General features: G+C 38.5%; 1 protein-coding gene and 1 long non-coding RNA gene across 12 annotated transcripts in view; one reads left to right on the top strand and one right to left on the bottom strand.

Moving 5' to 3' along the window:
- Positions 1 to 13,688, top strand: part of PHF21A (PHD finger protein 21A) — a 138,614-nt gene that overhangs the window by 84,623 nt on the left and 40,303 nt on the right. The gene's annotated exons all lie outside the window — the stretch shown is intronic.
- Positions 3,352 to 7,071, bottom strand: LOC138685333 (uncharacterized). Its single transcript, XR_011324567.1, has 3 exons — positions 6,743 to 7,071; positions 4,803 to 5,581; positions 3,352 to 4,225 (listed from the first exon to the last, which is right to left on the bottom strand). It is a non-coding gene; the product is annotated as an uncharacterized lncRNA (long non-coding RNA).

Here is a 13,688-nt window from a genome sequence, read left to right as displayed (position 1 = left end):
TCTCTAAATCCATGGTCCCCAGGTCCTAGCTCATATGTTAAATACAGAGAGAGGAGGCACAGCCAACCGGTGCGAGGGGTGGTTGTTCTCAGCTGGCAGCGCGAGTGCTCCTGGGTGCTGAGGTGGCACTTTAAAGCTAGGCTGATGTGTCCTTGTGTAAATAGTACGGGTTAGCGGTGCTGCAAAGGGGAATGATTTATGAAGAGTGAGTGTCTGCAGTTTTTAATAAAGTGTTTATGAAGATAGCTGCACAGACCCAGATTTTAAGGCTCTCTGTTCCAATTTTAAATGTTACAGTCCCTCTAATTTTGGATTATTTTGACTAGGCACAGCTGTTAAGCCTTTCTCTCCTCTTCTGCCTCTCCTCTCCCGCCTCTCCTCTCCCCAAAGAACATAAGCCTCTCAAAGTCCATGGTTATCTGTCTTACTGTGAGCCTTGCTGGCTACCACATATTTAATGAAGGCTATTAGCTACCTGGTGATGAAGTTGAAAGACAGACAGGAGAGTAACTTGTAATAGGATGGTGACTAAAAAGTAAGACAATACCTAGCTTGTATCAGAAGATTTAAAAAATACACATTTTCAAAACAATGTTCCTTAAAATGTACATTTATTAAGAAGTTCTTAAACTTGGTTTGTTTTGGGAACCACATCTATGTATGCCACATCTGAAAAGCTTAGAAAAAGCCTTTACAGGTGTTTCTTTGGAAGGCGTTGTATTCATGTTGTCTGAACTGGCTTGCCTGTTAACAGTTACCTGCCTTCCCAGCACATTGAATTAACGCCTTTGAGAAGAAAGCTCACCTCACCTTTTTAACAACTGACAAGTTAAGTTACGAAGATCATACGTTAAATGTTTTTGCAGTTTTCTTAGTGTTACTAGAATATCTCATTATTAATAATTTCAATTATTCAGGTAGAATACGGACTATTTTCTATATCTGAGTGTCTTTTGCAAAATGTCATAGAAGAGCAGATCGGGGGTAAACAACAGAAAAACAAACTGTATCGCAAAATATAAGTAATGGTATTAAACAAGCCATAGAAAACAGTGGGATGACAAATTTGCAAGTTCATAATGAGTTAAGTAAATTAATAAAATAATGTTATTTTTGGGACCTGTTTTTTGCTTTTAACGTCTGATAGTAATTTTCCAGTAGTCTAGTTTTAATGAAAACATTTACTCATGTAAATGAGGGTTTCGGTTTGTTTGTGTTGACATTATTATTTATTTTCATAGAGAAAAAATTCCTCCTTTCTTTATCATCTACTTTCAGAAATCTTTTGGAATGTGGTGAGGAAATGTCATCCTTCCTTTGACGTTCATGTTTTGTTTGGGTTTTTTCTTTCATTTTAGTTTCTATGAAGTAGTGTAAACTCTAGCTTAATTTGATCTGGCATCCCCGCAGTTGAACATTTGTAAGTATCTTGTATTGTGGCCCATCTGGGTTGTCATAGAAACCCGAGACCTCCATCCTCCTCCTTGTTGTTGGAAATGGAATGCAAACAGGGCATCAAAGTGACGTTTTTCTAGTACAAGCGAGAACCCTGTGAAGAGCCAAACAGAAAGGTTTCTTATTGGTTTTATGCTCTTGTGGCCTGTTGTAGCAGTTGTTATAGTACACCCTGTTTTCTCTTGAATATCTAGCAGCTGAGTAATAGAAAAAATGTGAACATCATGAAAAAGCCAAGCTCATGTGGTTAATCTTGTCCACAGCTTTTCCTCTCTATCTTTGCTTGAAGTATTTGTCTTGGATTGGGCTGCTAACTAGTAAGGAGGTGCGGAGCATGTTACTGCAAATCATTTGCGCTGCAAGGGGCTGAAAGAACCAATTATGTAGCACGTACATGTGGCTTAACGTTTCTCTGCACTGATCCTCTATCCTCCTACAAGAAAAAACAGCCAAATAATTCTGGCAAGCGTGTTAAAAGTTTTCACTTGCAAAACAGTAGAAATGCCAAGTGATCATTCTTCAGATCCATGGATTTAACAGATATAATTGCAAAATCATACACCGTTTCCCTTCCCCCATGTACGCTCCAGCTGTGCACTCAGCAGTTCTGCCGGCATGCTGGTGAATGGTCGTATCTCCTCCCCAGGACAAAGAACCTTTGAAATCGCCGCTGAATACTAACCAACGCAGCCAATTGTACATGATTGCGGATTTCCAAAATAGGTTGAGAAATTATTTTCTGAACAGCGACTTGCTCATCCACCAAGAGACGGGCTCCGTCAGCACAAAGGGGGCACAGGAACAGTTTGGTTTTGTGTGTGGGAGAAAAAATCTTAGTACAGTCTGTTCATGCTGAGCATGCTGTTGCTGGCCTAAAAGCAGCTGCCTCTATAGCCTCCACTGCTGGTGTGGTTTCTCGAGCAATATGGGTCACTGGGCAGGCTTCTGGTCGTCTTTAAATTGGTGAAAGGAAATCAGTTTCTGCCCCTGTGCAAAAGATGGATCCTCCAGTTTGGAGAGGTGTGTAGTGTGGGAATCTGCGCTGAAGGTGTTACAGGCTTGGAGCAAAAACTCCTGTTTCATCATTGCTCTGGTAAACTGGAAGAGGAAGATGAGGAATGCGGAGGCAGAATGCTACAATCCTGCATTATTTGTCTGGCTCATAATAAATACATTCGAAATGCAGAGCAGGAAAAGGCCACTGAATTATTATTACTATTTACATAGTACCAGTATGCGTTAAATATTTCAAAAGATTTTTGCAGACTAGGTTTTTGGCCTGCAGAGCATACAAGCTAATTGTGCAACGTACCAGCAGGGAAACAAAAGAGGAAAAACAATTAAGAATGTGGGTCTGTGGGGTTAAATCGAATGTGGTTTACTTGTCAGTTTTTGCATATGTGTATATGAAGTATGGACTTTCTTTCTTCAATGAGTTATTTCTAATACCTTGGAAAAAAATCTCAAAAGTATGCCCTGCACTGCTTGTGTCACCTTGGACATCCCTCTGGGCATAGGCCTGATGTGTCAGCGAGAAGGGACTTTAAAAGGGGCTTGTGTGACCAGAGGTGAGCCCTTTTTTCCAAGTCAATCTGATAAAATATAATGGTTTCTCCTGCAAGCCTGCCAGTGAGAAAGGACTAATTTTGCTTGTCAGACTTCACTACTTTTCAGTTCATCTTTACATTGTCTGTGAGTACCCTTTGCTTGTGCGAGCCTATTTCTTCTTACTGCTTTCTATGTTTCCTGCTTTTTTTTTTTTATTTTGAAGCTTGTTTTTTTGTTTTCTTCTGAGCTTCCTTGCAATCAATGACAGCTTGACCGTCTTCCTATGCAAACTGACAAATGTGTTTTGGATTAAGTGTGTGTTTGATACAAACATATTTATATGATCCTCCAAACAATTACCATGAAAATCCTACTCTGCTCGTAACAAAGACTGCCTATACAGTGCAAAGTCAAGTATTTCTGTTTGCACATTAAAATCTTTACATTGGTCTTTTTTATTTCTGCAACACCTATCACACAATGACATTTTTATTACAGTTGGTTTATATTTTCTCAGCCTTTGGTCATAGTGTTTCTTTTTTTAAAGCAAAGTTAGATCACTAGTTACTTACATGCCCTTGCATGTATTTACTGATAGAAGTGTGTGTGTAATATAGCTCTTTTAAAAGCCTCTTTCCTCTGCTTACATCCTGTCCCAACTCCAGATGAAATACAATAGAGGATAGTTTTATCAAAACAAACAGATAAATATGCCCTGTTTTCTTGAATATGTGCCCTGTCGTATTTGTTAGAAAACATAAAGAAGCCCTGAAGCTTTTTTCCGCAAAGTATCCCTGCATTTCAGCATCAGTTTGGTTTATTCAGAAGTAATATGAGGGAAAAAGTTATCTCAGCTGCTTTTTTCTTCTAATGGCCCCCCTACCTCAGAACTGACAGAACCTGCTCCCTAATGTTGAAGCTCCCCTTCTTCTCATTTTGTGGAAGTTATCTGAGAAAGAGGGTTATGTGAGGGCTTATTTTATGGACTGGGATTTAAAAGGGTACCCATTACGTGTATGAAACTTTAATTAGACTCTGGTTGCAAAGACAGTGCAGCTTTAGGGTCGTTCTCTTAGGTTAATAATAGAGCTTGAGATCCCAGTATGAGTAAAGTTACCAGACCTGAGGACACAAAGCAAGATGGCTTGCTGTAACAGCCTGTGTTTCAGTTGCTAGGTTTCTGTAATCTTTCAGCCTTTCTCAACAGCGCAACATGTGTTTCCTTTAAAAAAAAAAAAATCCATCAGTGCAAAACCACGGGGAGGAAAACTACTATTTTGTGATTTACAGCTCTTGGAGGCAGTTGTGATAGGTGTCTTTAGAGATACCCGAGAGAGACCTGCTGATGCTATTTTTAGAAGTCCGTGCATTCTGAGCTAGTGCTTCCAAACATATTCACAGCTGAATTGTCACGCAAGAAATGCTGACTGAGGGCCAATGAAATAATACTTATGAGTTTCACTAAGACTGTCTGATACTTCAGAGTGCATGTTTAGCTGGTCAGACCGGTTTGTAGCATGAAGCATGTTCATCCGGCAATATATTGCATGTTCTCTGCAATAAGTAGCAAGTCAAGCATATGGTCTGAAAACAGAACTTGCACTTCATTATGTGATGAAAATATACAGTAGTTTTTGTTAACTTTTTTTTTTTTTAAAAGGATTAAATGTGCCTTTTAAATCTAATATGGGCCTGCAGAGGCAAAGAAGAAATCGTGGTCTCCCCTAAAAACACACTTATTATGTATGTTTAGTATTGCATAAGAGGAATTGCAAGAGAGCTTATTTTCTATTTCTTACCTCTCTTTGACAGAGAACTCCTTGGAGGGTTACAGAAATTCATCAAAGCCTTCTTCAGAGTTCATTTTACATCTGTAGCATTTATGGTCTCTCTAAAAGTTTTAATAAAATACTATTAACAAAAATACACCCCCCATCCCCCAGAGCCCCCCAAAATACATAGAGTTTTAGCCAGTTGCTCTAGGACTCTTTTCCCACCATTTAAAATTAGATTCTCACATTTGTATTTGTGATATCAACAGTCCCTCAGTCTTCAAGGATTATTACAACAACAGTATAAAAAGCCTCAGCAATTCTCTTCCAGGAGTACTTCACCAGACTGCCTATTTCTGTCTGTGCTAGGTTAAAAGATCTGTTCACGAACCTCATGGCCCCCCAAAACCCTGAAGGGATCTTCTTTATTGACATAATAAAAAAGGAAAGTACTTGCACTATTCTTGACAGCTCCTCTGTAAAAAGGAAATGATGAGCTAGTGCAGAGCAAAATATTTCCTTCTGAAATACTTCTAAGAGGTGTTGGGAAAAGAACAAACATTACCAAAAAGTTCCGAAGAGGTACAGTTCTCAGGTGATTAGTTAAAAAAGGGTCCCATCAACTGCAGTGTTGTATTCTTCAGAGGTGAGCTTGCCCGCTTGTTAGAAAACGGTATGCCAAATGGTGTTAGCAGCGATGGCTGACTGCTCAAGGAAGTGGAAGCACCTCTGCAATGCTTTATTCTGAAAGCAGTTTCAGCACTCGATGCTTACAGCCAGGAATTTTGGAGCTTTCAGTCATGATTCTAGTACCTACTCCAGAAAAGGTGAGAGAGCAAGTTACAGAGGCATTAAGTACAATTCATGTGTACAAAAATTGAAAATTCTTTTTTACAGAAGTAAGAGCTCAGTGTGGCACAAAAACGTGGTTCTGCCTTCTTTCACAGTGCTATCCTGACTGTCCTGACAAATTTTAATCCCAACTCAAACAAGATTTCACTGTGTTACAGCGTTGAAGCGTTATAGATACATTTTTACAACACAAGAGATGTGGATGCTTTTGATAATTTTATTCAATGTCATAATCATGTTTGTTTCAAATTTATTAGGTTTGAGAGTGAACATCGTCTTTAGTAGAGAACTTAAATATGACAAAATTCATCTTGCATCTTAGTTGATATCAAATGCATCCCAACAACAACGTTCATTGTTCATCCAGGAAATTATTGTCACCAAGGTACTTGTGTTTGCACTTTGAGTGAGCCTATCTTAGAGGAAAAAACAACTGTCTTCTGACTATTCAGCTTTCCTGAGGCAACCACAGCAGCTTGACAGTTTTGGAATCACTGTGTTCAGTCACATCCCCAAATTCTGAATTTATGTCATATAATATAGGCTTAGATGGCACAAGTTAAATTGCATTAAAGACTGAATTGGCATCTTTAGATTAAATTTAAGAAAATTTGGGAAAGGAGGTACAAAATAGTTTAGAAAATTACTTAGATGTAGAAAAGGGGTCTTACATTAAGGGTTGTTAATGATCACTCTGAAAACTGAGTCTCCTCAGGGTACTTTAGGTGGGTTCAGTAGCAGTGTTTACCTTTCTGTTACAAGAGAAGGGCCACCTCCGTTTTCCTTTCTAATGGAGGGGATCTTTGACAACGTTCACAAGAATTATGAAATAAAATTCCTGTACCATTCTGAACAAGGACAGTGCTGGATTCATAGCTTGGCTTGTAGCACAAACAGATTTTGTTTCAGACACTTCACTGTTACCAAGACATGGAAAACAGCAGATCACTTCAAAATATTAGCTGAAGGTTGGGAAACTTAGCATAGAAGAGAAGTAAGTTATATTTATTTATGGAGATGCATGCAGATGCGAGTATCACAATGCATTAAACAACAGGAGAGGGATGGGAAAGGATAATGGAGGTAATAGCAAAAAGAGTATCACCATTACTCACTTGTATAGGTCAGTTCCATATACAACTTTGTGTTGTGAAGTCATTTGAAACGGTTAAAAATTCCAATGGATAGTATAGAATGTCATTTGAAAGTGCAGATTTTGCAGTGTTTCATTTATTTTTTAAATAATTTGGATTCTGTTCCAGATTGTTTACAAACCCTCCTTACAAATTTGTTTCCCTTTTATCTGGGCAAGCATGTGCTGACGCTGTTGCTCAGTATACACAAATGCTAATCTACCTTCATGCACATGGAGAATAGCTTTCCTGGCACTGAGTTTAAAACTCCCATAGAATACATTATTAATCGAAGAAGTCTCTCTTTTTAGAAAAGCCTATCATTTACGTGGTCACCATTGAGAAGCTTATAGATAAATATAATGCTGTTTGTTAACCGTGTGGTCTTCAGAACATACAACAAACAACCCCAGATACTGAAAGTGCATTTAAAAAAGATTTAAATTTCAAAAGTGATTTTCCTTCTCTGTACTCTCATTGCATACACTAACATGATCTAATTATAATGTAACAACAACTTCTTTTCTATTGCCCTGCATGCTTTAATGCTCTAAATGTGTTTCTCTTGGCAGGTCTCTGCAGTGAGGTGAAAGCATGGTAACTATTCAGCTCCCTATAGTGAATAATTCCCTAGTTCTGCATTTGGCTTTCAAATGCTAGATCACGTATCTATGAAGTTCAAGGAGTAGAGTTGTGAGGCAAGTGGGTAGGGTGAGGCTGGTGTCCATCTGTGTATAATTTAGCAGAATATGACTGCGGCTCAGTAACAGAGCTTCAGCCCAGCTTCTGCTAAGTCTGCAGTGCTGAAGTGTTCCTTTAGTTAACACGTGCTGGTCTTGCAGACTCTGCTGAGCCTTATCAAACACAGCCAGTTGGTGCTGCTGGTATGAAAGCACAGGGGAGCTCTCATGTGGAAGGTTAATGGAGTGTAATTAGAAAGAAGAATGAACTGCTCATCCACTCTATCTCACTCTACCTGCACTGAGAGTGACAAGTGCTCTGATCTTTTATAAACCCTAGAGCAGAGGTTTAACAGTCTAAAATATGACAGTATAACTGTCAAACAAGCAAGCACACTGTGAAGAAGTAGTATGAACTTAAGGACAGGAGTGTTTACATTCCCTTATGTGCTCTCTGTTAGTACTTTTTTTTTTTTTTTCCATGCAGGATATTTTCTGTATTGATACAGCAGGTCTCAAATGTGTTTTCTTGTGAGGTGTCCATCAAAGCCAGAAAGATCTTTGTGTTCCATGCATGGCTTCTTCGTGTCTGCACCTCGTGTAACTGTTACCTTGCAGGATGAAGCGATGGCACCATCCTAAGGCATTTTGATACCAAGGAATTAAGCTTTCGTAGAGAAGAGTTCTGGCAGGAGCAAGAACAGCTACTGCGGTTTACATTCCAGGAACTAACCGAAATTTGAGATTACATACATAATTTGATATTAGATACTAATGCCTGATCCTGTTAATTAAGTTAGGTACTATGTACATCTGTTGAAAACTATCATATTCATAAAATTTTTTTTGTCTTTCATCTAGCATGCAGATTTTTTTTTTTCTTTTAAAAGAATACTGATAACTTTTAGTTGTGAAACTGCATCTAGGAAGTAGAGGGAAGATACGTCAAATCCAAAAAGGACAAGGAGATTACCCAGTTTAACTTCCTGTATGTTAGAGGGTGTTGTATTCTACCTTAATACTCCTCTGTGATGTCTTCTGACTTCAGGGAGACTAGGATGGTTTGGTTATTAGGGTACTAACTTTCTGTCTTCCACATCTGTGTGTTCCAGAAAACAGGTGGTGGATTGGGCTGCCAGTTATTCTGAAGGCCCTTGCAATGTCAGCAGGTTGATTAGGGGAAATTTGCCCAGCTAATCCTAGCAGGCAGTCCACATCCTGCATTGCAGCAGAAGGGAAAAAAAAAAACCATCCCACCAAGTCTGACCTGGGGAAATTTTTTCCCATTCCAAGTCTAAAATCAATAAGAATCTAAATATGTAAAGAAGACATACAATAAAAGGCATCAAAGGAAGAAGATAAGCTTGCTTTGCTTAGCTTCTGTTCTCTAGTTGTGGCCAATATCTTGTGTTTCAGAGAAAGTTGAAAAAACAAATTTGAGTATATCTGGTTGGTTGTGCCTCCGGACATGTTCATATTCTGAAGAGTAAGGCTGTCTTTATGTGGAGTTTCAGTGCTGGAGAAGCATGCTGGGAGCAGTGCTGGCACTTGCACTGTCCCTGTAAGGGACAAGAATGAGCAGAGGCTTCCCAGGTCCCAGATCCCTCTCCTCCTCACATGTACTATACAATCTCCTCCAAAACTTAGATTAAGTATTACCTTTAGAAAGCTGTATTACCTTGTCCTAAAGACTTCAAACCATAGTAGACCATTACTTCTCATATTAGGCTATTCTGGCATTTAACCATCTCTGCATCTTATTTCAAGGTTGAATTTGTCTGCCTTCAACTTGCAGCCACAGAATCATCATTTACATTTCTCAGAGAAACTAAAAACCCTCCCATCATCAAATTTCTTTCCCGTGTATAAATATCTATGCTCAGAGAAGTCACCTCTCAATAAATTGGATATGCTGAGCCCCAGTAAGCTTCACATTACACAGCGTTGTTTGTTGGGTCCTTGATTATGTTTGTGGTTTTCCTTTGAACTGTCTCCAGTAGCTCTGCATCCCTCATGAAAAAGGTAGCTTTCCGTTCTTTTGGCAAAATGCCTGTTCTTGGGTGTTTTTAAGGGAGGTGGAAGTTCACCAAATGTTCAGTTGTTGAGTAGTTTTAGCCTTGCTTAGTGAGGCGCTTTTTGCGCTGAGATAAATTTACACAGGGGCAAAGTCCCCCTCCCCATGCCATTTAAATCGGGAGGCTAAGGAAGAACCATTGCTTCGTTTTTCAGAGAGTCACTGTTGAGTGATCCACAAACCTTGATACAATTGAAGACCAGCGATTTGGGTCTTCTGCAGTGATTTAATTTGTCTTCTCTGTGAAGCAGGCATTTTTCTTCGTTTTGATCGTGCTTGGTTAACTAAAGAGAAGAGTACAGCAGGTATATTTAGCTGGACAGGATATCTGTATTTGATATCCTGTTCAAGTGACTAGGAAGAAGAGAAAATCTCTCATTTGAGTGAGGTAAAACTATGACTTTTTGCTCTGATAACTCATTCTCCCTATGAAGCGCAGATCAGCAGTGAATTGTGATGTGATGTTGTTAGTGATGGGTTTTAATTGAATTGGCGCTAAGCAGTATTTGGTTGACGACATAGGGAAAAAGCCTGTCTGCTGCTGTTAGTTTGTGATGTTTGTAAAGCAGCTGTGGAAATGAAACATTAGATGCTGTTAACAACATCAGAGTAATCAACAGGTGGTTGTGCAGTATAGTTTGAGCATCCAGATCTTTCTGTCCACAAAAAACAAGTTTGCATTCTGTGGTGAAATAAAGCTAGTCATCTTGCTCGATACTTCCGATCATGCATGAAGCACATGAGCATGAACTGTGTGTGTTTCCTTTCATGAGGAGGAGAGGAGGTGTGATTCAGTCGTGAGAATAGCTGTAGGATGCACAAGAATCCTGCTGAAGCTGATTCATTTTTAGTCAAGGGACCATTACTGTGCAGTAGTACGCTGTAAAATTACTTGATGACTATCCCTTCCACTTGGGTTGTTCAAAAATATGAGGAGTTATCAGATTAGAAAGTAGACTTCTATTTAGGTTGATCGTTTCTAAAACATGAAATAAGTTTACTAATTTAAATTGCTCTACTGTGCTTGCTTAATTCAGACGAATTCACTTTAAAGGATGTCACGTTATGAGGTGAATCAGAGGTAGGAGAAGAGAAGCAGCAGGACTTCCCTGGCAAAGGTGTTTAGCTTGGGCAACTGGCTACTGTATATAGATGCGAATGGCTTTCCCATGGGGGTGGTTGTTCCTGTGTGTTCTCCTGCACAGGAGAATAATAACCCACAGTATTTTTTGTGCTGAGATTTTATATCCCAAGCTTTGGTCCATGACAGGTTTTACAAGACCACGTTATACACTTCTGGAAAACTAGGTTCAGTCGGAGATCATAGAAACATACTTTACGTTGAAGTACAAAAGAACGCTTGTTTCATTTCTGCACAGTCTAGGTGGCTTTTTTTTTTCCCTAAGGAGATTTTTTTTTTCCTGAAACAGGCAAATGGGGGTAGAACAATACAGAGATGGGCAAGATAAAATTAAAATGAGCACCTTTTCTGTGGTAGTCAGCAGTTTAATTTTTTCATTTCTTCAGCCTTTTCATTTTAAGGTGATCCCCACATCTTTTTACCAGTTTATATTTGCACTCAGAAGTATTTCTGGGAAGCAGAAAAACCTAAACCAAAACAAACCTTTTTAAACCTTGTCCAATTTTTAAAAAATTAATTTAGTTCCTTTCATTCCATTCCTCCTTAATTACATTCAAAGTACTGCACTTAACTGTTTTTCCTGTTCTGTCTGTTGTCATACATTTAATTCTCCATTCATTAATTGCTTCATTGTTTAATTATTGTAGCTGTTCTTGCAAGTTTCTTTCTGTTAATCTAAGTACTAAGATAAGAAGGTAGATACTAGGTTTATTTGATATGTAAGCTGCAGGAAAACGTTGTATGTGTGCTGCTTCAACTAGTTCAGTCTCTGTTCCCTACTTTGTGCAAGAGTAAAAATTCTAAAATGAGAAGACAGTGATGCATAAGGCATTTCATGGTACAACATTCCCTTCCAAAAATTAATTGATCTCGTGGTGCTGCAAATGTAAAAGAGACGGTACTGAAAATAAAGCAATCAAGAAGTCACATAAAGCAGAATGGCACAGCAGCTATTTTTGGTTATTTTCATTTACAAATCTAGCTATATTTTTAAAGAAAATAAAAAAATTATAAGCATTCTCCCTCGTTAAGAATGAAGGAATGAACATTATTTTCAGAACTTAAATAATTCACTTCTGAATGATTTCTAGCAACTTCAGGTAGTGTTTCTCTATTCTGAAGGAAAAATCCCACGTTCTTTTTCGAAGTACGTATGTTCATGTGTGAACTGTGTATTTATTTCAGAATCGCACCTGTAGTAATTATTTTAAATAGTCTAAAATATAATGAAGTGTAATAAGTTTGCGAGCATTTTTAATGACAAAAATACTTTTCACATCACACCAATGCTATATAACAATATTTATCTGACAAAGTGTCAAAGTAGATTTTTACGGAATGAAGATTTATTTAAATTCCATTTTACACAAGGTACCCTATGCTGTGTTCCGTAATTGTATTAAAGATATTAAGACTGCAATGCAAGCTCATGAATTTATGGTGTACCAAAATTAACAGTACTATCTTCGTCCATCTCTAGTGCTCATTGGTTTTATAAGTGTATTGCTCAGTTTATCCCATAGGACCATCATAGCAGAGGGAGGAGAAGCATTCAGTTCCCCTAACAAGCTCCGCAACCTCTTTTAGACATGCAGAAGTCGTCCTTGTTTCTTTGTGCAGCTTTTAGCCATGTTTTCTGTGGGCTGAATGCAGCACGTGCTCTTTGGGACAGTTACTGGAGTGCTGGCAATGCAGCCATTGACTGGGTATGGTTGAGATATCTGTGTATTTAATAAAAGCTTAAAAAAAATTAGGTTTTTAAACTATAAAAAGGAATAGTGCACGTTTTGGTAATCATGCCCAGTAAGGCATTCAAGTATGAGGTGGAGGTGGTCTCCCAGTCCCACTGCTATGTTCCCATTCAGGACACAAGCACCCCTGCCCCAAGAGAGTCTTTTCTTACTACTGAAAGATACAGGTGCCGGTTTGATCGCCTTTAAGAAGTAGGAAATTGTACCACACTTTTTTCTTGGAATAAAATTCTTTCTAATTTAGTTGGTTTAGATTTTTTTTGTTGATAAAAAGATCTGGGTATGAGTGAAGCACAGCCAGAAGTGCAAAATTCCACAAAAATTCAGGATAACCACAGAATAGCTGAAAATACTTCTGTAGTCCTGTGATCATTCTTTCAATGAAATTTAATTCAAGTTGTTTTGTACAGCAGGGTTTTTTTCCCCTCGCTGGTGTAGATTCTGCGTCATCAATTTCTATAATTGGATTTCACTATTTTAAATTTTAGATACTATCTTAAAGTAGTAGATGAGTGTACCATTATTCTCCTTGCTTGTAATGTTTCCACTGCAAAATTCCACTCCCAAAATGCGCCCTCTTTGCAGGTTAAAGACTAACTGTGCCAGGGCTCCAAAAATCTTTTAGCTTCTTTCTGCCACAGAAGTTTTGGTAGCTTTCTGTTTTGTCGAAAAGCAGAGGTATTTCACTTCTTTTTGAGTAGTGGCAGGGGATGGTGCTGGCAAGGAGAGGGGAGTGAGGCTGGAAAGGAAGATTGCAGAGCAGTGAAATTCCCTCCATCCTCCCCACTCCCAAGTTAGAGCTTATTTGAAATCGGTACTTTCTCTTACCATTTCATTCGTAGCAGTTGGCAATTTTAGTATCCCAGAGAACATTTCTTGGTCATTGGAGGGAACAGGTAACGAGAGGATCCCTAATAGCTGACTTCCTGGAATTGGTGGAGCAGCAAAGCGGGTCACTAGCAGGCAGCTGAGCAATTCAAACCACATCAGCTTTGCTTTTGTGATACAAAAGGTATGCATTGCAAGGCTGTTTAGTACTTTACTTTTCTCATTTTTACAAGATTTTTATATTTTAATTTGTATATATTTTTTGAAGTTTAAAGATAGACCCTCCTTTAGATATGTATGCTTTTCTGAATGTGTTTCCTGGATGAAGAAGAAAATGTGTCACCAGATACAACAAGGAATCTAGTACTTAAAAAATTGCTGTACTTGGAGAACTATTTTGTTATTGATTGATTGATTAAAATGGAAATAATGCTTAGCTAATATTGTTAAACTT

This window comes from Haliaeetus albicilla, chromosome 5 (genome assembly GCF_947461875.1).
Source record: "Haliaeetus albicilla chromosome 5, bHalAlb1.1, whole genome shotgun sequence".
Taxonomy (NCBI): Eukaryota; Metazoa; Chordata; class Aves; order Accipitriformes; family Accipitridae; genus Haliaeetus; species Haliaeetus albicilla.
The sequence above is the reverse complement of the archived record's forward strand: the minus strand, read 5'-3'. Positions and strand labels throughout refer to the sequence as shown.